The following is a 24,502-nucleotide window of genomic DNA, read 5'->3' as shown; positions in this document are numbered from 1 at the left end:
TATTGATTTTGATGCTGCCCTATATTTACAAGGGTGGCGTAAATATGGGGCAGCGCCAAAATTAAGACCCAAGAAAACCTGGTCTTACCCTGGCTCAACAAGGAGAAATGTTTAATTTCTCCTCATTTTTGCTGTTTCCATTTGTGCTGCGTTGTGCAGCACACATAGAAACAGCAAACGGCCATGGATTGTTAATGTGCAGGAAGGCTATATAGGGCTGAGCAGGCTTCGGTGGAGGGAGAAAGGGGCAAACTACAAAGTCAAAGTGGGAGACCTTCCTCTGACAAGGAGAGGCGGCGCTCCGCTAGTTCAATCCCTTTTGACACTACCCCCACAGCACGTGCCAAGAAACCATCAATAGTGGAGTTTCTCGGAACCGCAGGACAGCATAGATATTTAGATGGAACAACCTTTCTTTTCCCAATGCTTCAGAATAGCTTCAAACTACAAGGATAACCAAATACTGACCAGGCCAGATCAGGGAAGCAATGAGTTTTGACGTCCAATAATGCATTCAAAGGAAAAACAACAACCTACAATATTACTGCATGGTCTAGCAGCAACAAAGTATCTTAATTGCCTAGCAAGGACTCTCTGACTCATGCGGAAACGTATTCTCAACATCTTGATGGTCACCATCTTTCTCAAACACTGTGGTCTGTGGCTTCATGAGAATGCAAGTTCAATTTTTTTTGCATTTGTCACCTATGTGTAAACTGTCCTCCAGAGATGTGACGCCTTTGAACGCCAGGGTTCAGAGAGCATCGTCAGCCCTTCCTTCTCCAGAATGTGTGTGGCATTTGTGAGTTTACAGTATAGTGGTCAGCGTGAGCATTATAACTTCTGTCTAATGTTCTGTGTGAGAGGTTGTGTTATTGTGGAGCACTGCTGAGACTCCTTCGCGACATTTGAGGCATATCAGTGTTGTACTGGGTGCAAGTGCTATGGTCTATGTGTACAGCTGGGCTAGCCTGGACTACCGATAGACTTGACAATCAAAGGGAAACTGAGTAAATAAATGTAATTACATTACGGTCTAGCGATGAATATTAGAGAAACCCCAGCAAGCCACTAGCCTTCTTGGCCCGGGAGTTCTAGACCTGTGTCCTCCAACAGTGTCACTGCTCTGCACTTACCTGTTACTTCTCTTTCATTCAAGTGCCATAAGAGACAGCATAAAAGATGAGCCAAGTAGGAGCTTCAGGAGAGGCTTTGTCCCCAGCAGTAAAATGGCTGCTCATACAAGTGTCATCCTTGCCCCTTACACCTTTGTTCCATGGCCAGGCCCTCTCCGCATGATGGGTGCAGGCTGTAGAGGATTAGCAGGTCAACATCAATTCTGTCAAGCAAAGGAACTAAGTGGGCAGAAGAGCTTCTTTTGATTCTCTGACATCACCTCCTCTAACTCTTCTTTCCCAGACACTGCCTAAATCAGGGCTTTGCTGCCCCTGAACATCTCTCTCATCGCTAGTCACTCAGAACCACAGCTCCTGTGAGGTCTCCATCCTCCACCAGATCACATTCAGTACTCCTTGCGTCTCTACCGCAAAGTGATGCTTAAGTGCACAGAACTTTGCCGAACCCAAGCCCCAAAGGGAGTTGTGGCCATGGGCCTGAATCTGTCATCAGGCACCCCCAACTCCTTGAATTATATTCCAAGGACACAGTCTAGATTTCCCAGGGCACAAGTCCTAAAAAAAGAAGTTGGGGGGACTAACCAGGTTAGGCAGTATGCAAGTGAAATCATGAGGCGTGCCATCACAACGCATAACGTCACGACACGTGACATTGCACATAGCATCACAGGATGTGACCTCACTAGAATTAACATCACAAGAAGTGACATCATATATTAAGACCTCACACATGTTTATCATTTATAACATGAGTACATATAAGCACATTATGAGGTTTAACAAATTAGATTTGGCGTCGGAGTTGTGCCAAAAAAGTGGCGCAATCCAGATGCAAAATCTGCGCCTCAACTAAAATATTAATTTTTTTAAACCCTGTAACAAAGAAATTGACAACAAGGAGTGCATGGCAGTAGATCTGTTCTGTTTAATTGGTTGCAAAGTCTGCATTTTATAATATTTGATGGGTTAATGCATCTGCTGTAAAGGTGCCAAGTAAATCTCAGGGAATAATAATAATAGTGAGATAACTCTGGAGGTTAATGCACTTGCTGGAGAGATCTGTGTTTTGTGAAGTCCTAGATTTGAATCAAAGTTGTATAGAAAGCTAATGTATTTCCTGCAAAGCACAATCTGCAACATGCAGATTATATATTTTTATTTAAGGTAGATAGGAAAGTGGGTTACTGCTTTTATTGCAGAGATCCTTTTGTTACTTGCAGATCATAAATTGTAATCCTTGTAATATAGCACAGTGAGCTATGAAGGACATGTGACTCCTGCACCTGGTAACCTCTTTGTCTCATGTAACATGATTTATTGTCCATGTATAATGTGTGTGTTACATAAAGCACTCTGACACCCGGCATTGGCTTGCGTAGACCTATAAACGAAAACATTTGTGCTATTGAAATTGTTATTTGTGTAAATACTGGGACAGACCAACACACCTGACATTCTTACAGTGCATGCATCTCTTACATACAAGGACTGACAAAGGCAAAAACATGCCTCTCTTAAGTACCTGTGAAGTGATAAAAAGCTGCGTGCCTTTCATTCCCCTCTGTGGCATTCACATTTAAGTGTGCATTCCAGGCCACCGCCAGTCAGGATATTCAAACAAAAGGAGGCCTGATAGCCCCTTCACTTCAGCGCAGCTGGATGTTGAAACAAGCATTTGCAATGCAATAGGTCTCACATTCACAAGCGTTTGAGCTATTGGCATTGTAAATGGCAATGACTTTTATTTATGTTTTGGTTTTTAAAACATAAATAAAAGGCACTGTCATTTACAAAACTAATAGCTTAAAATCTCGCAAACGCGAGACCTATTGCATTGCAATAAAGGGCCTTCTCGACCGCATGTTAGATTGTAACTGTCAGAGGAAGAGACCGGCCTGCGACATCTTCAAAGTAGTGATAAATGGTGCAGTGAAGAATATGTGTAAATGTTGCAAATTACACAGACACAAAGTGTGAAGTGAGAGTTACATATGATCCGAGCTATAACACTAACAAAGCGCTCTAACACCTTTCACTCTGTGATTACACTGTCACGGCTCAGGAGGAAGAGCGGGAGGGGGGCTATTTCCTGCCCTCTCCATGATTTGAGTGTGCAGTGTGGCATTGCCTAAAATCATTGCTATTTTTGGCCTAATAAAAAAACACTCCAGCTGTAGTAGGGCCCTGGCTTCACCTCCTGGTGCAGGGATGGCTGTGCTTTAAGGAAGGCATGGAGGGAGGGATGGTCTTGGCTGCAGCTCTGGCCTTGTACAGTACCCATGCCATTAATAGTGAGCGAGAGGCGCTGAGGTGGTGGTATTGGTATTGGTAGTGGTGGCATTGGTATTGTTGGTATTGGTGGTGGTGGTATTGGTGATGGTGGTGGTAGCATTGGTGGTATTGGTGGTGGTGGTATTGGTGGTGGTATTGGTGATGGTGGTGGTGGTATTGGTGGCAGTATTGGTGGTGGTGGTATTGGTGGCAGTATTGGTGGTGGTGGTATTGGTGGCAGTATTGGTGGTGGTGGTATTGGTGGTGGTGGTATTGTAATGGTGGTACTGGTATTGGTGGTGGTATTGGTGGTGGTGGTAATGGTGGCATTGGTGGTATTGGTGGTATTGGTAGTGGGGATATTGGTGGTGGTGGTATTGGTTTTGGTGGTGGTGGTATTGGTACTGGTGGTGGTGGTGGTATTGGTGGTAGTATTATTGGTGATGGTACTGGTGGTGGTATTAATGTGGTGGTAGTATTGGTGGGATTAATGGTGGTGGTGGTATTGGTGGTGGTGGCATTGGTGCTATTGATGGTGGTGATATTGTTGGTGTTGGTGGTGGTATTGGTGGTGGTAGTATTGGTACTGGTGGTGGTATTGGTGGTGGTGGTAATGGTGGTGATAGGTATTTGTGGTGCTATTGGTATGGGTGCTGGTATTGGTATTGGTGGTGGTGGTATTGGTGGTGGTGGTGGTGGTGGTATTGGTGGTGGTATTGGTATTAGTATTGGTAGTGGTAGTGGTGGTATTGGTGGGGGTGGTATTGGAATTAGTGGTGGTGGTATTGGTGGTGGTGGTATTGGTGGTGATAGTATTGGTGGTGTTATTGGTGGTGGTATTGTTGGTGTTGGTATTTGTATTGGTGGTGGTATTCGTGGTGGTATTATTGGTGATGGTGGTGGTATTATTGGTATTGGTGGTGGTGGTTGTATTGGTAGTGGTATTGGTGGTGGTGGTATTGGTGATGTATTGGTGGTGGTATTGTGGTGGTATTGGTGGTTGTATTGATGGTGTTGGTGATGGTAGTGGTGGTAAGTAACCCTGGGCAAAGCACTACGCTATGCTTGCATAGTTTGCGAAGTTTGCGCTACTTTGCACTTCACGAACTGCAGGCAGCACAGTGCAAACACGCGTAGCGTAGCATAGTGCAGCAGTCATTTTTTGCTTGCTCGCGGTCCTCAATGTCAAGTTGGCGACCGCGAGCAAGCAAAATGACATCCCGGCGAGACTTTTTCCTCGTTCGCGATCAGCAACATCAAGTTGCCGATCGCGTGCGTGGAAAATAAACCTCCCGGCGAGATTCTCAACGTGGGGAGGTCAGGTTCCTCATTGTGAGTGGTCACGTATGCTTGCGACCGCTCGCGATGAGAAACTACCAGTCCGCGTTGAGACAGCTGCCGCTCGAATAAAAATCTACTCGAGCGGCAGAAAACTACAGCTTGCACTGTGCAAGATGCCGTTTTCAATGATTGCACAGTGCCGGATGCTTGTCCGCACTGTGCAATCTTTGAAAACGGCATCTTGTACAGTGCGAACAGGGTACTACGGGGTTCACGTAGTGCTAAGCATAGCTTGCGTAGTGCAAATGCACTTTGCGTAGCTTCACATAGCGCTACTTCGCAAACTACGCCCAGCCCTAGTGGTATTGGCATTGGCGGTGGTGGTATTTAGTAGTGGTGGTCATTTTGGTGGCGCTGGTGGTATTGGATTGGTGGTATTGGTGGTGGTATTGGTGGTGGTGGTGTTGTTGGTGGTGTTGGTGATGATATTGGTGGTGGTGGTTGGTGTTGGTGGTGGTATTGTGGTGGTGGTATTGGTAGTGGTGGTGGTATTGGTGGTGGTGGTGGTATTGGTAGTGGTATTGGTGGTGGTGGTATTATGGTGGTGGTATTGGTGGTGGTGTTATTGGTGGTGGTGTTGTTGAAGCTAATAAAACAGGTTTTTGAAGACAACCCTTCAGGTGGCTTTAGTGCATATGACATGTAACACAGATGTGCTGTTGTCAGCTTCAGCCCTTTAGCACACGATTATGTGCTACCTGGAATTCACATGACTTCATTTGCTAATCATTTCTAAATCCATTTTACTTGGGGGGGTGAGACAGACACGAGATAATGCAGGGTTAAAGTGATTGAAAGCGGGTGCCGTGTTACGGGGACGGCCATGCTGCTTACAAAAAACACAAGGTTTCAACTGAAGCAGCGCTAGTCCGGCCTTCGGTAAGAGCAACTTAATAAAGTAAATAGTGCTTACAGAATAAATAACATGTCCCATGTAACAACCGAAGTAAAGGGGCCAGTAGCCATGGGGGGTTACAAATGAAGACAAGGCCGTACTATGGAGCGACTAACAAGCCTATTAACGAATCCGAAGGCTGCATTTACGAAAGACAATGAAAAATATGGGTGAGAGTGGGCGCGGCTTCTCTCCCATACTCTACTACAGCCGTCACACAGAACAAGCAGAGCATGCGTGCCGCTAGGCTAGACCTAAAAAAAGCTCCCTCGCTGCTTGCATATTGCTGCTGGGAAAGGAGAGCAGACAACAAACAGGCGCTACGGAACTTGTCCCGGTGTCTGAAAATTATACCGGGGCAAGTTCAGCACATTTCTGTGGGGCCCACGTTCTTGGCAGGGGGGGGGGGCATCCACTCTGAGTAAATAGTGGGGGCACACTCTGTACCTGCGTGTACCCCCGACTTGTGCCCTGAGATTTCCCCTGAACCCTAAGGACACAAAACACAGAATACTCCAGCCTGAAGGTGTAAAGCCGGAAGAAAAGTTTAGACTAAGGACAGAAGGCAGGCTTTTGAATCAAGGAATCAAATAGTCATGCAAAACATCTTCTTCATCTTATCAGTACCAGCCCAACAAGGAGCACAACCCAATGATGAAACATGCCACCTTTTGGTGGGTGAGGGCTTGTGCTTCAATAAGAACACATTCCATGATCTTTTGAAGCCTGGCTATGCCAAGCGCGAATATCATGAAGCGCGCCCTTAGGACCCGGGCCCCCCGGGCCACGCCCCCGGTCACGTGATCATGGGCGGCCGGTCGCCCAATCGGCACTCGGTCGCCCAAGTACTTCCGGGTCAGGCTTACGTATGTCCGGCTGGGGTGTCGGGGGGCGGAGACCTTTGCCCTATTTAGGGTCAGGAACCGTGGCTTCTGTCTCTCTTTGCCCTCTGCCACCCCAGCTGACGACCTCGCCGGGCGACTCCTTTTTCCACCCCCTCACCATTTGACTTAAACTTAATTTCCCACCCACCATCCCTGTTGCTTAGGAGTTGGAGGGGGTGGTTTTTTGGCGGAAGAGAGACCTGCGATCAGTGACATTGACTAACACAAGGGACTGCCTTACGTACTCCATAGGCCAGCACTGAGGGGGGAGACGGTAAGCTCTTCGCTGGGAAGATGTGACCACCGGCTGGGGAGGCTAGGGCGACAGATCACGAGCCTCCTGGGTCCCTGGGCAGTCCGGTGGTCGGGGAGTGGGCCCTGGAATTGGCGGACAAGGATCAGAGGGTGGGGCCCACTTCTCTTTGGCGCAGGCGCGGTGCACCTGGCGTGGTAGGCTCAGTGCGAGATGCGAGCCTGAAGGCCCCTTGGTGCTGGGGGTCGATGAGATAATTTTGCATTTATGATTTTGCAGTTATAAAGAGGAATATTAAAAGTGTCTGTGATGATGATTATGCATGTTACTTTGCTTTTGTCATGTTTATGATATGTTGAAATTAAACATGGCCTTTTTATAACCCACTCAATGCTTTGAAGATTCAATTGTGGGTTGGTGTGTCAACTAGGGGGGCGGGGCCATGCTGGGGGGATCCGGGTCCTATCGAATATATTAGCCTAGACCTCCACTATGGAACAGAAGACTCAATTATATTTTTACATGTCGAGAGAGAGAGTGTGCTAGACCGCAACTTCTATCCATCATCCCTACTTTTAATATATATTTTGAATTGTGGCAGACAGGGCCCCATTCATCGCACCCATTACAGGGCTAAAGCAGACTTGACATGGACCGGGATGAAAAATGGGAGAACAGGGTAACAGAGAGTTCTGAGAGGCAGGACACCGCAGCTTCAAAGAAAAAGAAAAGACTCTTGACTGAGGAAGGCCAGGACAAAGGGTAGGGGCCAGAGAGAAAGTCAACAGGCAAACTTCTGCATGTATGTATGTATGTATGTATATTTTATGTTTTGTTATTGTAGAGGGCAATATTAAAATTAAAACTGCTGCCTACGCCTGACTGAAGGCAGCAAGGGACCCATCTGATGGACACGTGAGTAAACGTGTTCACTGTGTTCCATGTCACATTTGGGCTTCGCAGCGCTTGCTTTTATGAAACCTCCAAAAGACAGTCAACTACAAACTGAGGCAGGAAATGTAAAAGAAAAGCCGCCACGTGATATCAGCTCCCACATAAGAGCGCTTGGGGAAGCACATGGACACCCAAGCTCGCAGCGCTAGATTCCGGCAAGGGACCTGGCTTGAAACCGTGATGGGGCCGACAGAAAGTAGCTAGAGGCGAACGCTGCCGCCATCAGCGACAGAAAAGCAAACCAGGCACGGTTGGGACGCACTCTGCAGCACATATGAAAAAACACATGAAAGGAAAGAGCCACGCTAAGAATAGGCCGAAGTGTGTCCCTGAGGTGCTGCGGCCACTCTAGGAAGAAAGCGGCCGAGAGCTTCGGACAAAGGCTTGGGCCAAGAGTTATTAATAACCGATGCGCTGAAGCTGCACCGGGCTTCGGATCCGAGGCAGGGTCCTGGAACAACTGCCTTCAGGCCCTGGGGCTGCCGGGAACCTTGGCTACCAATGCAGTGCAGTAACCAGCGCCACCAACCCAAAACAAGCACTACATGGACAAGCCATCTGGACGTGGCAGGCTGATGACATAGTTATATTTAAAAAAAAAGGCAAAAATAAAGGAAAATGAACTGCCTACACAATGCCCCCTCACATTGGGATTATAAACAACATTATCTCCCACTTTGGAAGTAAACATTTTGGCAAGGGTGGTCAAAATATGAGGGGAGGTCACCATTTCAAGGCAACTGGCAGGTGTGTACAGTACATTTTCTTTAGAGGATTTAACATTAACTCCGAAGAAGTCCCTGGAAGTGGTGGAGGGGGAGGTAGTCTTGTTCTGTCTTTGGTGGAGACTGCCCCTGCCTTTTCAGTGTTTAAAGGTGGTACAGAGTTTAAGGCAGAATTCAGAACCTGCACTCCCAGAGCTGCCCTCGCCACGTCTTGCAGTCGCTCTGCACCGTGCCGGACAAAACCGGAGGTCGGCGCTACACGATCTTTCTTGCCTCAGGGACTTTTGCCACGTCCAGCTGGCCGCGTCCCGGCAACCAACGGCTGAGAACCAGAGAGCTCGATTGGCCACCTCGCAAACCTCGTGGAACAGAGCGGTGTCATGTGATGTCAGCATGTCGCTCTCCACCAAAAGAAACACGGGAGCCGAGGAGGTAAAGTAAACACGTCTTTATTCCTGCGTGTGTACCTCCTAACTGCCTTCTCCCTCCTACTTCCTTTCTCTTCCTCCGCCCCTTCCCTTCCTGCCTGCCCTGTCGCAGACAGAGGTCAGGCAGTGACATCATGACATCTCCCCCTTTTGTATAAAGTCTTACTGTATCTCAGATGACTTCGATGAGGCGTTCTGGCCGTCGAGTTTGACGTCTTGGTCTCTCAGATGATTCCGAGGTGTGTCGTTGAGGTGAGTGGTGATCACGCCTAGCTGGGCTGGACTGGCTGTGATCGCTGCTCCTGCTTTGGCTTTCGGAATCCGTTGGCGATTCCCAAGTGTGGCGATCTTCAGATTCTTGTGGAGTATACTTTTTGAAATGTGACACATTCCGTGTGATTCTCTTGTGATCACCTTGCGCCGTGATCATAGTTCCTTTTCGGCGGCTGACTTTTAAGGGATGGGCAAGGTAGCGACTGTCTGCTTTTGTTCCTCGATCCCGTCGGACTACCACCCAGTCTCCTTCTCGGATGTCGGTGTGCTTGGCATGTCTGCGCTGATCAGCGTACGTTTTCATTTTTAGTTTCTTCTCCTGATCAATGTTGACTAATGTTTCATGATCAATGTTCGGAGGTCTGGACTGACTCGCATTGCCTATAGTGGGCAGTCGAGTGCGTGGGATCCTTCCTAGCATGAGAGTAGCGGGACATTGGTCTGTAGTATTGTGAGGCGTGGTGCGGTAGGCTCTTAATACTTCATTTAGCGCCTGTTGGATGTCTCTGTGGGCCAGTTCCGCTTGTTGAACAGCTTTCTTCAATGTGCCCATGAATCTTTCCACCATGCCGTTTGCTTGAGGCCAGAGTGGTGTGATCTTTTGGTGTTTGAAGTCTAAATGCTTGGCAAAGTCTGCAAATTCATGGCCATTGAATGGGGGTCCATTGTCTGACTTGACACGTAGTGGGATGCCCCATGCCGCAAATACCTCGTCCAGTGTTGGGATTACTGCAGTGGCCTTGGTGGATGATATGAGGTGTGCGAATGGAAACCGGGAGTATTCGTCCATGATGACGAGGATGTATTGGCTTGACTTCAGGGGTCCAAAGAAGTCTACGGCAACTTGTTGCCACACCCCTTCAGTCAATTCCGACATTTGTAGTGGAGCTGGTGGTTCGTCTCGGCTTACCACTTGACATGATATGCAGTCTTTGAGGGTGACTTCAACCATCTGGTCTAATGACGGGAACCAGACACGTTCCCGTAGCGCTTTCTTGGTGGCACTTATCCCTCGGTGGCCCTCGTGGGCAAGGTTGATCACACCTTGTCTTAATCGTTGAGGAATGACAATCCTCCCCCCTCTCAAAAGCAGACCGTCGGTGCTGATGGACAGTTCGTCATGGACGTGTTTGAAAGCCAGAAGTTCACGAGACTGAGCGCCATGGTCATCCGTAACGTGACGCCAGGAGTTGGCGCGAATGCGTTCAGTCACACTCTGGAAGACTGGGTCTTGGAGAGAAGCTTCCAGGATGGCTGCAAGCGGGACTGTGGGAGGACACGCCGCGTCAATGACAAAGTGCAGGTATTCCTCCGCAACCGATTGCGGTGCAGCGGTGGTGACTACGGGGTGACGGGACATATAGTCGGCTGGATTCTCCGACTTCCCAGGCTTGTGAACGATGGTGTAGATGTAGTCCTGAAGACGGAGGCCCCATCGCTCAATACGTGGAGGCATTTTGGCCTTGGGATTGCCGAAGATCGTGAGGAGGGCTTGGTGGTCTGTGACGATGGTGAAATGTTTACCGTAAACAAAGAGGTGGAAGTGTTCACAGGCCCAGACCACTGCCAGGCTTTCTTTCTCAGGTTGGGAGTACCGGGTCTCAGTATCAGAGAGGCTGCGGCTGGCGTAGGCAATGATGTGGCGTTGGTCAGAGTCCTCCGTGTACTGGGCAAGAATGGCACCAAGGCCTACCGGGCTGGCGTCCACAGTGAGTTCTGTACGTTTCTTCGCATCGAAGTAGGCCAGGTTGATCGCAGAGCTGACAGCCTTCTTGATCTTTAGGAACGAGTGGTGACATGCGTCCGTCCAGTCAAATGGTTGCCCTTGGCGTGTGAGGTCACGCACGGGGTGACTGAGTGTGGCAAAGTCCTGAATGTACCGAGCACAGTAGCTGGCCATGCCAAGGAAAGAACGAAGGTCGCTCACGTCTTGTGGTGTTGGTGTGTCCGCCAGCGCGGAGACTTTCTCAGGGTCTGGAGTTATGCCGTCCTTGGAGAAGATGTGGCCGTAGAACTTGAGGTGTGATTTGTGAAATTCACATTTTTCGGAGTTCAGTGTCAGGTTTGCATTGAGCAAGGCATGGCACACTCTGTCGAGGGCAGTGTCATGTTCGGTTTGATCCTTGCCATACACCAGGAGGTCGTCGCTGTAATTGAAGGAGTTGGGTATCCCTTGAATTACGCGCCTGATGGTCTCTTGAAAAATTTCGGCGGCAGATGATATGCCAAAGTTGAGGCGTTTGTAGCGGAAGAGTCCTTGGTGAGTGGTAAACGTGGTGATGTAACGGGATTTTTCATGAAGTTCAAGCTGGTGGTAGCCCTTGTTGAGGTCCAGCTTTGAGAAGATGGTGGCTCCGTTGAGACGGGCAATCATGTCACTGATGAGTGGGCCAGGGTGACGTTCCCGTTCAATCGCTACGTTGGCCGCACGCATGTCCACGCACAGGCGCACTTTGTTGTTTTGGCCCTTTTTGGGGACTACTACTACCGGTGATATCCATGGAGTAGGGCCAGAGGTGCGTTCAATGATGTCCGTTCGGAGTAGTTCTTGCAGTTCTTCGTCTACTGCTTGTTGCAGGTGAAACGGTACTTTCCTATGGTGTTGTGCCACTGGCGTTACCCGTTCATCTATGTGTAATTTGACTTTGAAGTGATTCAGTTTTCCAAGGCCTTTGAACAAGTTTGGGAACTTAGGGCCAGATGTAGGTAGGGTTTTACCGGTCGGTAACGGCCGAATTCGGCTGTTACCGACCGGTAAAAGGATTTTGAGATGTAGGGGGCAAATCGGTAAATTTACCGTTCGGTAAATTTACCGATCGGTAATTTTACCGAATCTGTAAATATACCGGTCGGTAACGTTACCGACCGGTATTTTTACAGATTCGGTAAAATTGATATGTAGGTGGGACTCTTATGAGTCCCACAAGGCCTAAGAAATCGGTATTTTACCATCAAATTCAATTTGATGGTGAAATACCGATTCAGGTGTGCATGCACATGTGTGCATGCACACCTGTGCCATATGACAGGCAGACCTGCCCTTAGGGCAGGTCTGCCTGCCATATGGCCCCCGACCCTTTTTTGGGGGTGCTAGAGGGTGTCAAAGTGACACCCCCTGCACCCTTGTCAAAATCGGTATTTACCGAATCGGTAAATACCGACCGGTAATGCCCCATTCATTCCTATGGGCTTCAAAGCCCATAGGAATGAATGGAGCATTACCGGTCGGTATTTACCGATTCGGTAAATACCGATTTTTACCGAATCGGTAAAATACACATCTGGATGGACCTACATGTCCACCCTTCATATTTACCGATTCTTAATTACCGAATCGGTAAAATTCGGTAATTAAGAATCGGTAAATATTTTTTACCTACATCTGGGCCTTAGCCACGATGTCCGGGGCATCCTCGGTCATGTAGAGGAGTTCCACTAGTTTCAGTCGTTCCGCTGTCGGCAGGCTGAGTAGGCAGTCGGCTATATCAGGCCCCTCCACTACGTGAATGTAGGCTGGAATTGCTCGGTCTCTGAATGATAGGGTGGTGTGAAAACGACCAAGACATGGCAGTGGTTTCCGGGACATCCATGTGAATATTCTCACCGCTGCCGGTTCTAGCGTTGGTCGTGGTTTCATGCTTTGGTATTCTAGGGCGCAGATGTAGTTCAGCGAGGCGCCTGAGTCTAGGACAAACTTGGCCGGATGATCACCTATCCGGATGTCCAACTTTGGGTATTTCCGTAGGCGGTCCGGGTCCGAGACCATGCAGATGAATTCGTCACTGTCTTGGGACACTGGTGTGTGTGTCGCTGAGTCACGGGATGTCGACCTTGATCGTCGTGACCGCCGTGACCTGAGCGAGCGGTCGCTGGATCTGGAGGAGCTAGTCGAGCGTCTTTCCCGCTCCCTTACTGCTCGTGCATGATGACGTGTTGAAGATCGAGGTCGTGGTGAACGGCGCCCTAAGCGCGGCGAACTTTGTCTTGATGATCTAGACTGGCAAACATTTTCAAAATGATTGTCCCTGCCACAGCGGTGGCAGCGTTGCCCCATAGCGGGACACTGGCCGGAGTGTGGATAGTCTTGTCCGCACCTGTAGCACGCAGACACAGATTTGTGAGGTTTGGTATGTCGTGTTTCTCGAGATCTTCTCCTAGATGGAGTGTGGTATGATGACTTGCTTGATTTTCGGTGATCAGATTTGTGTTTTGGATCTTTGCGAGCTTGGAGCCTGAATGCTTGTTCTTTCTTGTCTGATTTGTTTGTTTCCATTTTCTTGGCGTGATCTTCTGCCTGATCGTTTATGCGCGTCATTTCTTCGATTTCCGCCAAGGAGTAGTGTTTTTTCAGTAGACGCCGCCGTAGTGACTCAGACTGGCATCCTTCAATTATGCGAAGCCGTAGGGCATCTTCAGTGTTGAAATCATCGAAATTGCAGTGGCGAGCTAGTCGTCGTATGCGCAGTATGAAGTCGCACATTCGTTCTTCTTTTTCCTGCGTGGCTAGGTTAAATGTGTATCGCTCATAGTCGAGATTGTATTTGTGTAAGAATTGCCGGTCAAGGGTTCCTTTGACGTCATCATAGGAGGCAGTGGCTGCATCCGGCAGCTCCTTGATGATCTGTGCAATGTCTTTCCCCACCAGATTGCGCAGGGCAATCAATTTCTGCTTGGGGTCCTGAACTTGCGACCCAGTCATATAGTCCTCAAAATCTTCGGACCAACTTTTCCATTTGGGGCCCATGCTGCTGCCAGAGGTAAGTTCCAGAGGCTCTGGTGACCTGAGGTACAATGGTCCCATGATTGTTGGGGGTCCTGGGTTCATCACTACAGGATTTTGCGTTGGCGCTTGTGTCGCTGGGATTCCACCTGCTTGTGTCGCTGGGGCTCCCCCTGTATCACTGGATGATGTAGGTTGCACTGACATCCCAGGTGTGAGTGCCTATTTCTGGATGAATCCTGTACGTAGTGTTGGGTGCCTGACCTCAAAATGGCCGACACAGATGAAGCACATGCAGTTCTATGGGCGATGCCTGACTTTAAGATGGCCGCCGTTTGTGACACGTAGCTCTGTTTCTGTGAGGCAGGTTTAATTGTGGGAGCATGCTGTAGGGTGCTTGCTTGGGTATTATGGCTCCGGGGCTTTGCGCTGCATTTCAGGGACTCACCCCATCCACTTGTGGCCACAGCGTCTCTCGCGCCCTCCTCCTCGTGGTCGCGCGTCTTCTCGCGCCTTTTTGTCTGTGTCAGGCAGTCGAGGCAGTCGCAGCGTCTTTCGCGCTCTTTTTCCGGCCGCATCCGCCGGGTTAATCAGGGTCGCTGCAGTTGCTAGGCGGCTTCTCTTTGTTGCTGCCGCTTTGATGAAAGGCGACCAGGCAGCGGGGAGCGCGGTATAATCCGCTCGCTCGCCGCTCCAACGTGGGTCGCAGGCTCAGGGTGTTCGGCTGCTCGCGAGCAGCAGGGTGGTGGAGCTACGCGGGATTCAATCTGACGATCCCATCCTCGTCGCCATTGTCGCTCTCCACCAAAAGAAACACGGTAGCCGAGGAGGTAAAGTAAACACGTCTTTATTCCTGCGTGTGTACCTCCTAACTGCCTTCTCCCTCCTACTTCCTTTCTCTTCCTCCGCCCCTTCCCTTCCTGCCTGCCCTGTCGCAGACAGAGGTCAGGCAGTGACATCATGACACAGCATATGTGACTTTTCCTGTGATCTGCGTCCAGACCAGCCTTGACTTTGCGTCAGTGAGTTGTTGATCCATACCTTTCTGCTGAGGTGCGAGGGAGTATGATTTGAGTGCATGTCATCAGACCAATGGTTACAGTGTTGGTTAGAAAGCCCTGTATATGTATGTATTTTTTAATGAATTTTTGGGAAAATATAAGGCTGGCAAGACAGCTAAAGTAAGAGGATCTTTCATCTTAGGGGTCAAAGTGTATTTAGTGTGGGATGCAGATCACTTTGGGCACAAAAGCTTTAAATCTGATAGTATAGGGAGGACCATCATTCTAAGATCATCCTTTTTACCACCAAACTTTTCTCAAGCTGCAACCTACAGGGACAGAGGGTATGCTCAAAGAAGGGACAATCTGAAGGCCTACAGTCCTCCTTCCAACTTCCTTCCATTATCCATGCCTTAACTCTGGTTGAGTCTATGTAGTCAGTCTGGGTCATGGTGTGGCTATGACTGAGCCTGTATTACCCTCATGTACCAGCCCTCCAGGCCCAATTTGCATCCCAGAACTTGGCACAGCAAGCAGAGGTATGGTCATCTGTCATCCCTTGTAACTTTTCAGCCTCTCCCTTCTGGGTCAGTAAGAGGCTGTAGGGGACTTCTAGACCGAAACTGCTAGGCTAGTAGTGATTCCTGCAAAAGGATCCCACCTGGTCCCAAACCAGTTTGATTTCCACTACAGTCCCCATTGCTGCTGACAGGCACCGCTGATGCACACAGTGGTCCCTAGATCAAATCAGCTTCCACCTTAGAACAACTGTTGTGGTCCATTCTTCATCTCATTATCTTACCCAGGGCCAGTCTCATGACTTCAAGGCGCCAGTTGAGGGTATAATGCAAGTATGCTGTCGAATCCAAACAAAAATAGAAATGGAACTTTCTTCTCGGGACACATGCCTCCATCTCGCACTACACCGACTACACTTTTAAATTGTATAGCTGGGTTTGCCAGTGAAGGGTCATAATAAATGTTTAGCTCCAGTTCAGTCTTTTTTCTACAATAATAACTCAGTGAATACAAAGCTCACTGCTACTATCTGTATATATAAAGACTTTGCGGTCAAATTCTGACCAGGCCAACTGATCTTTTAACTTTTTTGAGGCTGGTGTTTAGGTACCCTTAAGTTATTATATATCATTGACATTTGTAACATGCACACTGTGAATATAAACACCTGTAGGGGTGTGTTTGTCTCAGGTGAGTGATACGTACATGGTGAGTGATTAAAATTGGCGTGTTAATGCTTCCATTAGGATCTGAGTGTGGGGAGAATTTACGTGGTCCATTGCATACCATGAAGCTAGTTATACCTTTACTCTCTGCGTTCGCAGTAGGCCAAGTCATTGCCGTTCATCAGAGGTCAGAGCTCTACCCATTGCTCTCCGAAATTGATACCCCTCAAGACTTCCTCACACATGCATTACAGTAGTTACTTCTAGTCGTGAAGACACTGAAGACAAAAAACAGAGTCCTTGAACATCACTTGAAAAAAAGAAAAGGCCTAGATGACAGTAATTGTTTTCCATTGTCTTACAAGGGTGCACAAGGCTGCCATAAAGAAAGCAACTGCTCAACTAGTATGCTTGGATAACCAAAGCTACACTCCTATCATAAGAACTTTGGAAAATCCTGAGAATTCTAAACCCAAAATTTACCACAGTAAGTATCCTTCACTCTAAATCTATGACTCCCTTGCAGATCACCTTGTCTAAGATGTTAGGACCCTAGAACACTTTCTAGGCAGAAAGATCCTTGGATCATAGAAACAAAGATGACCCTTGGGGCAGGCAAACGATCCTCACTCCCCTCAGGAAATTCTGAGCCTTGAAATCCAAGAAACTGCTCTGGGTCAGCAGCCTAACTGGTTTCCTTGCAAACCTTTACTCGCTTCATTTATTTAATACCCTCCTGCTCTCTACTACCACCGTCAAGGCCGGAGACATACTACATCAAACCAATCATGCAGAAACTAAACATTGATTTAACAGAATCGACCATCTACCGAGCAATCTCCAATGGCTTATTCCTCTGCAAACTCATGCAAAAAACTGCCTTTCTCTAGATCTACACATTCTTGGAAGGAAATAACCTACTCCTAAATACCCTAAAAGGTTTTGACCCTTGGCTGAAAATGTCATTGATTTTAGTTCAATCTTGGATGGTCTGAACACCACAGTTGAAAGAAATTAAGTCCTCAAATTGGCACCAGCATACCTCTAGTCCACCTTCGATACAATCCACCACCCATGTTACTGTAGGATCCGGATGATCTCTGGAATTAAGGAACCATTCTGGACTAGATATTCTCCTATCTCTTCAAGAGATTCAAATTGGTCCTGATTACTCTATATACTCCAACTCCATTGTGTACCAACTATAGCATTCCAAAAGATTCAAACATCTCGCTACCTATATTCATTGCATGTTTCCGCCCACTATTAGGACTCATCAAACCCTTCAATTGATCCTGTTGCAACCATTCAGAGGACACTCAGTGTATTCTCAAATGTAACACGATTGTGAACTAAGACTTCTTTGATCAAGAATATTAATTCCAACCTGTTGACCTAAGGACACTGATCAACCATCTCAATCTCTTCTCATGATAAAAGTGAGATCCTCACTACCCTCCTACCCTCTAGCCCCTAGACCTTGGACCATCTTGAACAGCATCCACTAAAGTTAGAAAAGAGAAATGGAAGGAAATCTAAATAAAACCTGCTAGAATGAAGCAAGAGACTTGTGGAGCAAACAGCTGCCACCATAGGGAATAATTTGTTGGAATATGTAGCAATGGGGATGAACAGCATCCCATACTACACCAAGGACCCAACTAAACTCTCACTGCATATCAACCTGAGCAACAAGGTCTAATACCCTCTGGAATGTGGTCACAGCATCCTCTATAGATGAGAATAATAACGATTGAAGACGAAAATCACCTTCCTCATTAGAGATAATGCTTATCTATTGAAAAGACTAGGCCATTTGATGGAAAAATCAAAGAAGTGCAAGACGCCAGAAGAAATAGAGATGGACAAACTAAAAAAGAAGTTCTCGGGTACTTGAAACAAGAGCTGGGGTGGCTGACTCAAGAGAGTCAGACTGCTAGCTCTCAGGGCACTCAACCCGATACGTGATATGCATCAACTGAGGAAAACAAACACTAAAGATAACTCCACAGTAGAAAAGAAGTACAGAAAGTCAGTAGGCAATAGACATCGAGAAACTCATTACAGAATAAAAGCACCAGTTCCAAAACTGGGAGCCTTAGGAAATATTCTCATTACAAAGAATGACTTGGTGGAAGCTCATGACAAAAAAACTGCAAAATACAACTTACAACGAAATGACCAAAAACAGTGAAAGGGAGATTCGAATTGCATAGAAAAAATAAGGCTTAAGCATGATTATCTCACAAGTAGGCAGTTGCTGAGTTCTCTTCAAAGTCTTAGAATTAATATAGAAAGCATGAAGCCCAGGACCAGGGTTTGGGATGTCCTTACGAGATGTAAGACTGAAAAAGTGTGTCATCACTGGGTTTGAGTATAGAGGCAAAAAACTAAGAAGCTTAGGGGAGTCTGGGTGCATCCTGTTCTGGCCAGACACAGAGACATTACGGAGGAGAGACTCGGCGAGGACGTAAGTTTATTTTTATTTTTCTTTAATCCCTCTCCCTCTGCCCTCCGCCCCAACACCCCTGAATCAAGCCAGCCACCACTGGGAACCAGCAACAGCATTTACATAAAACATCAATGATAATTGAGGATCTCCACCGGCCGTGAAGTGTCTGAACAACCAGACCCCCTGCAGGCGATGGCCAAAACTTAAGCGATACTGAATGGTAAGCTACAGTTAAATAAGATGAGAAGGCCTGGGAAGTATCTGAAGAAGCATTGGACATGCCACATTCCATGTATTTCTTGTGCTACATTATTTATTTATTTAACTATTTTTGGTATTTATAACGTGCAATCATCATCCCAAAGGGGATATCCTGGCACTAGACCAAACACAAAAGCTCTACAAACTAAGTGCAACTAAAAGGGTAAAAGCCAGGTCTTCAAGCGTTTATGAAATGCGAGGGATCCTTCATGTGTCAAATTTCCAGAGGTAGGGAATTAAGGTTTGACAAGAGGAGCGCAATGCTCCTGCGGGTTTGTAGAAGCCACTTTGCCACACATTCTTGGTGGCCCTAACTCATGGAGGGACTTGTGGGTATAGCTGAATAATTTAAACCAGGCTCTTTTACGCATTGGGAGCCAGTGCAGCAAATTGAGGCAGGCCAAGGCTGAGCTTCTTTTGGAGGTGCTACAGCACAGTCTGGCTGCCTCATTTTGCATAAGTTTTTTTTTTTAAACTTTATTTATTAATTTTTCTCGTCAAACAGCACAAGGAAGAAACATCCACTGAGGTCACACAGGTACATATCGTAATCACTTAATCATTATTCAGGCACTGTACATGAGCAAATGGATAGCACCGGCAGATATTAGACATATAGAGTAGCTTATGCGATTCATTTTAGCAAACAGTACATAATAATAAGCAGATCTGATTAGTCCTAGAGATATGTAACATGGGTAGTAGCATTAATTAGCTAGACAATTGATATTAGCAGTCCCACAACCTTTCAAGAAACCACACCCTGTTGATTGCAAGGCACGTATAGTGTAGTGTATGTGTCACCTTGTGTAATCCCCTATCCTGTCCGTGTATCGGGAGGGATCCTGCCTGCTCCACAATCTATCCCCTACAGCTTCCTTTTCAGTGGTGTGCGGTGCCCCCCTGAAAATATCCTCGTGAAGGGTTCTGTGCAGGTGATAGGTAGAACTGCATCATTCAATTGTCAACCTCCGAATCCGAAGAGGCTGCCGTGTCCTTTAACAAATATATCTTAAGCGGTCCCCAAATATCCTTCGGCCGGCTCTGTACTGGGGTCAATTCTGCATAGGTGGTATTCTGGTCCTGACAATAAACCAAGTCATCCAGCCATTCCTTAAACTTAGGTGCTCTACCTCGTCCCCAGCGACATGCAACTCGCCTCTTAGCCAGTAACAGTGCGATATCCGTGAACTTTCTAATAGATTTGGGTACCTCCCTAGTGTATCCTAATAACATAATTAGCGGGTCTCTGGCAACTGCCCCAGACGTCATAACCTGTAGTGCAGCCTGTACCTGCGTCCAGTAGTCAAAAACTCCTGGGCATTCCCAAGCCAAGTGCAAGAAACCCGCCCCCGCTGCATTACAGCGATCGCATCTATCGGTAGCCGCCAGTTGGAAGCGTAATTTTCTCACAGGTGTATAATAGAATCTTTGTAAAAATTTGAAATGAATGATCTTCAGCCTACTGCTAGACGTAATATTAGCCGTGACCGCACAGCAGTAGCGCCATTGGTCGTCAGTAATATCTCGGTCGAAGTCTTCAGCCCAATGACGTCGCGCCGAGCTCTCCGGCCCCTGACGCCCCGACCTAATGGCAGTGTAAAGTCGAGAAACAAGATGGCGGCCATCTGACATATGCATGGTATGCAATGATAGGTCCACCTCCGGTTCCTCCGGAAAGTTGGGCAATACTTCCTTCAATCCCTGTCTAAGGCGAATGTAGTAGAACACCTCCAACGGCGTAGGTGTAACCGCGTGAAACAATTGGTCCTTGGTGCGGAACCGTCCATTTAGGAACAAGTCCCCCCCAACAGAGATCTTTACGCGCCTACACATCAACTGAAACCCTGTTTCTTGTAAGAGTGTTATGCGAGGGTGATACGAAAGAGGAAGTACCGGGGAGTACAATTGCGTGGCGCCTACGTACCTTACTATCCTACTCCACGCATCGATGGTGCAAGTGACCGTGGTAAACGGCGTGGTTATATCCTTGACCGTCCCCAATATCAGACCATTAAGAGGAATAGGACGCGCGATCCAGTCCTCAGCAGCGATTTGCGGCATGTACGGCGTGGGTTTCACCCAATGATACGCATATTGCGCTTGTGCAGCGGCATAATAAAGTTCGAAATCTGGCACATCAAAGCCTCCTGCCTCATAAGGCTGGGTAATGATGGACCAACGCAGCCTAGGTTGCTTGCCTCCCCAAAAGAGACGCAATAGCTCCGAGCGCAACTGTTTAAAGAAAAAGACGCCTGGAAAGTATGGCACATTTTGGAACAGGTATAGGAATTGAGGTAGCACCACCATCTTTATAAGCGACGCCCTACCTGCCATTGACAGCGGCAGAGCTTTCCAGCGTGTTACATTATCAGCCAATTTGGTGATGGCCACCCCATAGTTCGATCTAAGTGTCACGTCCTTGTCCAAAGATATAACTATACCCAAGTATCTGAGATCTGTATCACACCATTCAAGCGGGATGTCCAGTTGGAACTTCGGAACGGCACTCGTGAGCGGGAAAAATTGGGACTTCTTCCAATTCACATGTACCCCGGACAATCCGCCGAAGACAAGAAAGTCCCGCAGAATAGGATTGAGGTTGGTTTGGGGATGTTTTACATATAGCGTAATATCATCCGCATACAGCGATACTCCAATTTGGCGCTGAAAGCAGTGAAAAGCACTGGCTTTGTGCAGCTGACGAATACGGCACGCCAACGGCTCAATGGCCATAGCAAAGAGTAGAGGGGAAAGAGGGCACCCCTGCCTGGTGCCTCTCGTGATCGGTATCGGGGCCGACAGCAGTCCGTTAACAACTACTTTGACAGTCGGTCTGGTATATAATAGCTCAATCCAATCAATAAACAATTTAGGGAATCCCATCCTATGTAATACGGTAAATAGGTACGACCATTCGACCGAATCGAACGCTTTTGTGGCGTCTAAGAAAACAGCAGCGACAGGTAATTCCGGGGCAATCGTCTGAATCAAAGAGAATAGTGTTCTAAGATTATGTGTAGTGGCGCGGCCTGGCACAAACCCAGCCTGGTCCGGCAAAACTATTTTAGTCATAAGCAGCGACAGTCTGGTGGCCAGCACCTTTGCAAGGATCTTCGCATCGCAATTGAGGAGAGATAACGGTCTATATGAGTCCGTATCCGTCGGCTCCTTACCCGGTTCCAGCAATGAGGTAATAACCACCTCCCTCATCGATCCCGGCAGCTCCCCCTCTTCCAGCGACTCCTCATAGACCTCTTTAAGAACCGGCGCCATAACATCAATATAACATTTATAAAACTCCGCGGGGAGCCCATCTGAACCTGTCACCTTACCATTGGCCAGCGACATAATGGCGTCTCTAATCTCATCAGTCTCCAACGGTGCACTAAGAAATTGCCGATGCACATCGCTGAGCCAACACAATGCAATATCATCAAGAAAATTGCCCATATCTACCTCGGTATGTTGTCGTGAAGTGTAAAGTTGTTTATAGTGAAGTAGGAACTCCTCTTGAATCTCTCTCGTATCCTGACAGCGTATACCGGTTGCTGTGACAATTTCTAATATATTGGCACTGAAGCGGGGCTTCTTCGTGATCGTAGCCAGCACCTTGCCAGGCCGTTCCCCTTCGCAGTAACGCTGTGCTGCCCAATATTTACCCTTAAACTTAACCTCTCTCGCTGCCTCCTCCTCAAACTCGGAAAGTTTGTCTCTAAATGTACGATGCAGTTCCAGGTCACCTCCTCTTGCCATACCAAGTTCAATTTCCTTAAGCTCACGCTCTAACCTTCCCAGTGTCCTCTGTATGTCTTTCAGTATCCCCCCACCCTTGGAAATGCAGATACCCCTAATCGTGACCTTGAATGCTTCCCACACCATCTCTACACTAGCAACTGAATCCTTGTTCCTGGGGAAGAACTCTTCGATTTCATCACCCAACTCTGTTCTAAAAACAGTGTCTAGGAGCATAGCAGGGAGCAATCTCCATGGAGGTCTAGACCCAGCATGACCGGGCACCAGCAGGGATAACAGCACAGGGCAATGATCCGAGTACGTTCTGGGCAAATGTGTTACCTTATCTATGCCCGTTACCAGCCCCCTCGACACAAAGCAGTAATCCAATCTAGCCCATGTGTTAGCGTAAGACGTGAAATGAGTGCCCTCTCTATGCGCGGGATGTGTGTATCTCCAGCTATCTACCAGTCCCGCTTCCTCTACGACGCCCAGCAACATATCCCTCGCCTGTCTGTTATACTGACCACACCCATCTGATCTATCCATACCAGGCACTAGTGTAACATTAAAATCCCCCCCCCAGATGATATGTGTAGCACCCGCCAACAACACATGTCCCCAAATTGTGGTGAAGAATTCCGGTGTGTCGACATTCGGAGCGTAGCAGTTTACTATAGCAACAGTATCCATACCAAATCTACCCCACAGTATCACAAAGCGTCCATCAGGATCAATGACCTACCCCAGCACTTGGTAGGTATTCGATTTTTTTATTAGAACAGCCACGCCCCTGGAATATGAAGAATATGAGGAGAACTTTCTGACCGAGTCCCATTTACTAGCATAGTTAAAATTCGATCTGGGGCAGAGATGTGTCTCCTGTAACAGAGCTATGTGGACATCATGCCTATCCAGATAAGCAAGGATATTTCTACCTTTTCTAGAGTCAGTAATGCCTCGCACGTTCCAGGACATTATCATCAGTTTGCTCCCCGCCATATCAGCCATCATCATCGATAGCAGCCGCCTCAACGCCCCCCCCACCCGTATTCTCCACCGCCCATACATGCCATCCCACATATCACAAGTACCATGCAGTTCCGTGAGTGTCCTCTGTACAGTGCAACCAAACTCCCATGCTTCCCCCCCTCCCCCTACCACCCTCCCAACTAGCTCAGGCATATCCCAGACCATCACCCAGACCAATCCAGTTGCCCACCCGTGTCCCGAGCATGCTGTCATCATCCAATCCCTGTCCCATGCAATCAGACAGTTCCGCTCCCATCCAGCCCACTCAAGTCGGTGGATCCCTCTCTTCGTAGTCTGCAACAACACCATCCAGCAAGAACTCTGGTCAGTTACACCCCCAAACAGTCCCCCCCTGCCCATCTCAAAACGACCAACATGTAACAATTTCAACTTTGTGCCCACCCCCTTCCCCACCCACTGAAGTGTCCCCAATTCTCCAGCATTCACAATCCCCCCCTCCCATCACCGCTAGCAACACCCCAACCAGCCGCAGTGTAACGAACAATGTCATAGGGGCACACCCTAGTAGGGTCATCCAAGGTACACACTTTAGCACCCCCCGTTACTCGCCCCCTGTATCTAACCCGCCCTTAGCGGGGCAAGCCGAGGGAGGGGGGTGTCGCCTGGCATACTTAACCACCCATAGTCCAATGTCGCCTTCATCTCTCTTGACCGTCCATTGTCACAATATCTCGGTAGAGCCACGAGGGCGGTGTCGTGAGAACAGTCCAAACTCCAATTCCCAGATGTAGGTCACAGGAGGCTAGGAGAGCCCATAGCAATGTTCGTGCACAGATCAGTCCTCTTCATTCTCCACCTCCACTTCCCCATTACGGTTGCCACGTTCGCGTCTCAGCTTTTTAAGGAAATCTTCCACCTGTTCCGGGTTAAAAAAAAAGTGCTGTTTCGCCTGATGCGTGATCCGAAGCTTGGCCGGGTACAGCAGTGCATAATCTA

The sequence above is a fragment of the Lissotriton helveticus genome, chromosome 3_1, assembly GCF_964261635.1.
Source record: "Lissotriton helveticus chromosome 3_1, aLisHel1.1, whole genome shotgun sequence".
Lineage (NCBI taxonomy): Eukaryota > Metazoa > Chordata > Amphibia > Caudata > Salamandridae > Lissotriton > Lissotriton helveticus.
Note: the sequence above shows the minus strand (reverse complement) of the source record.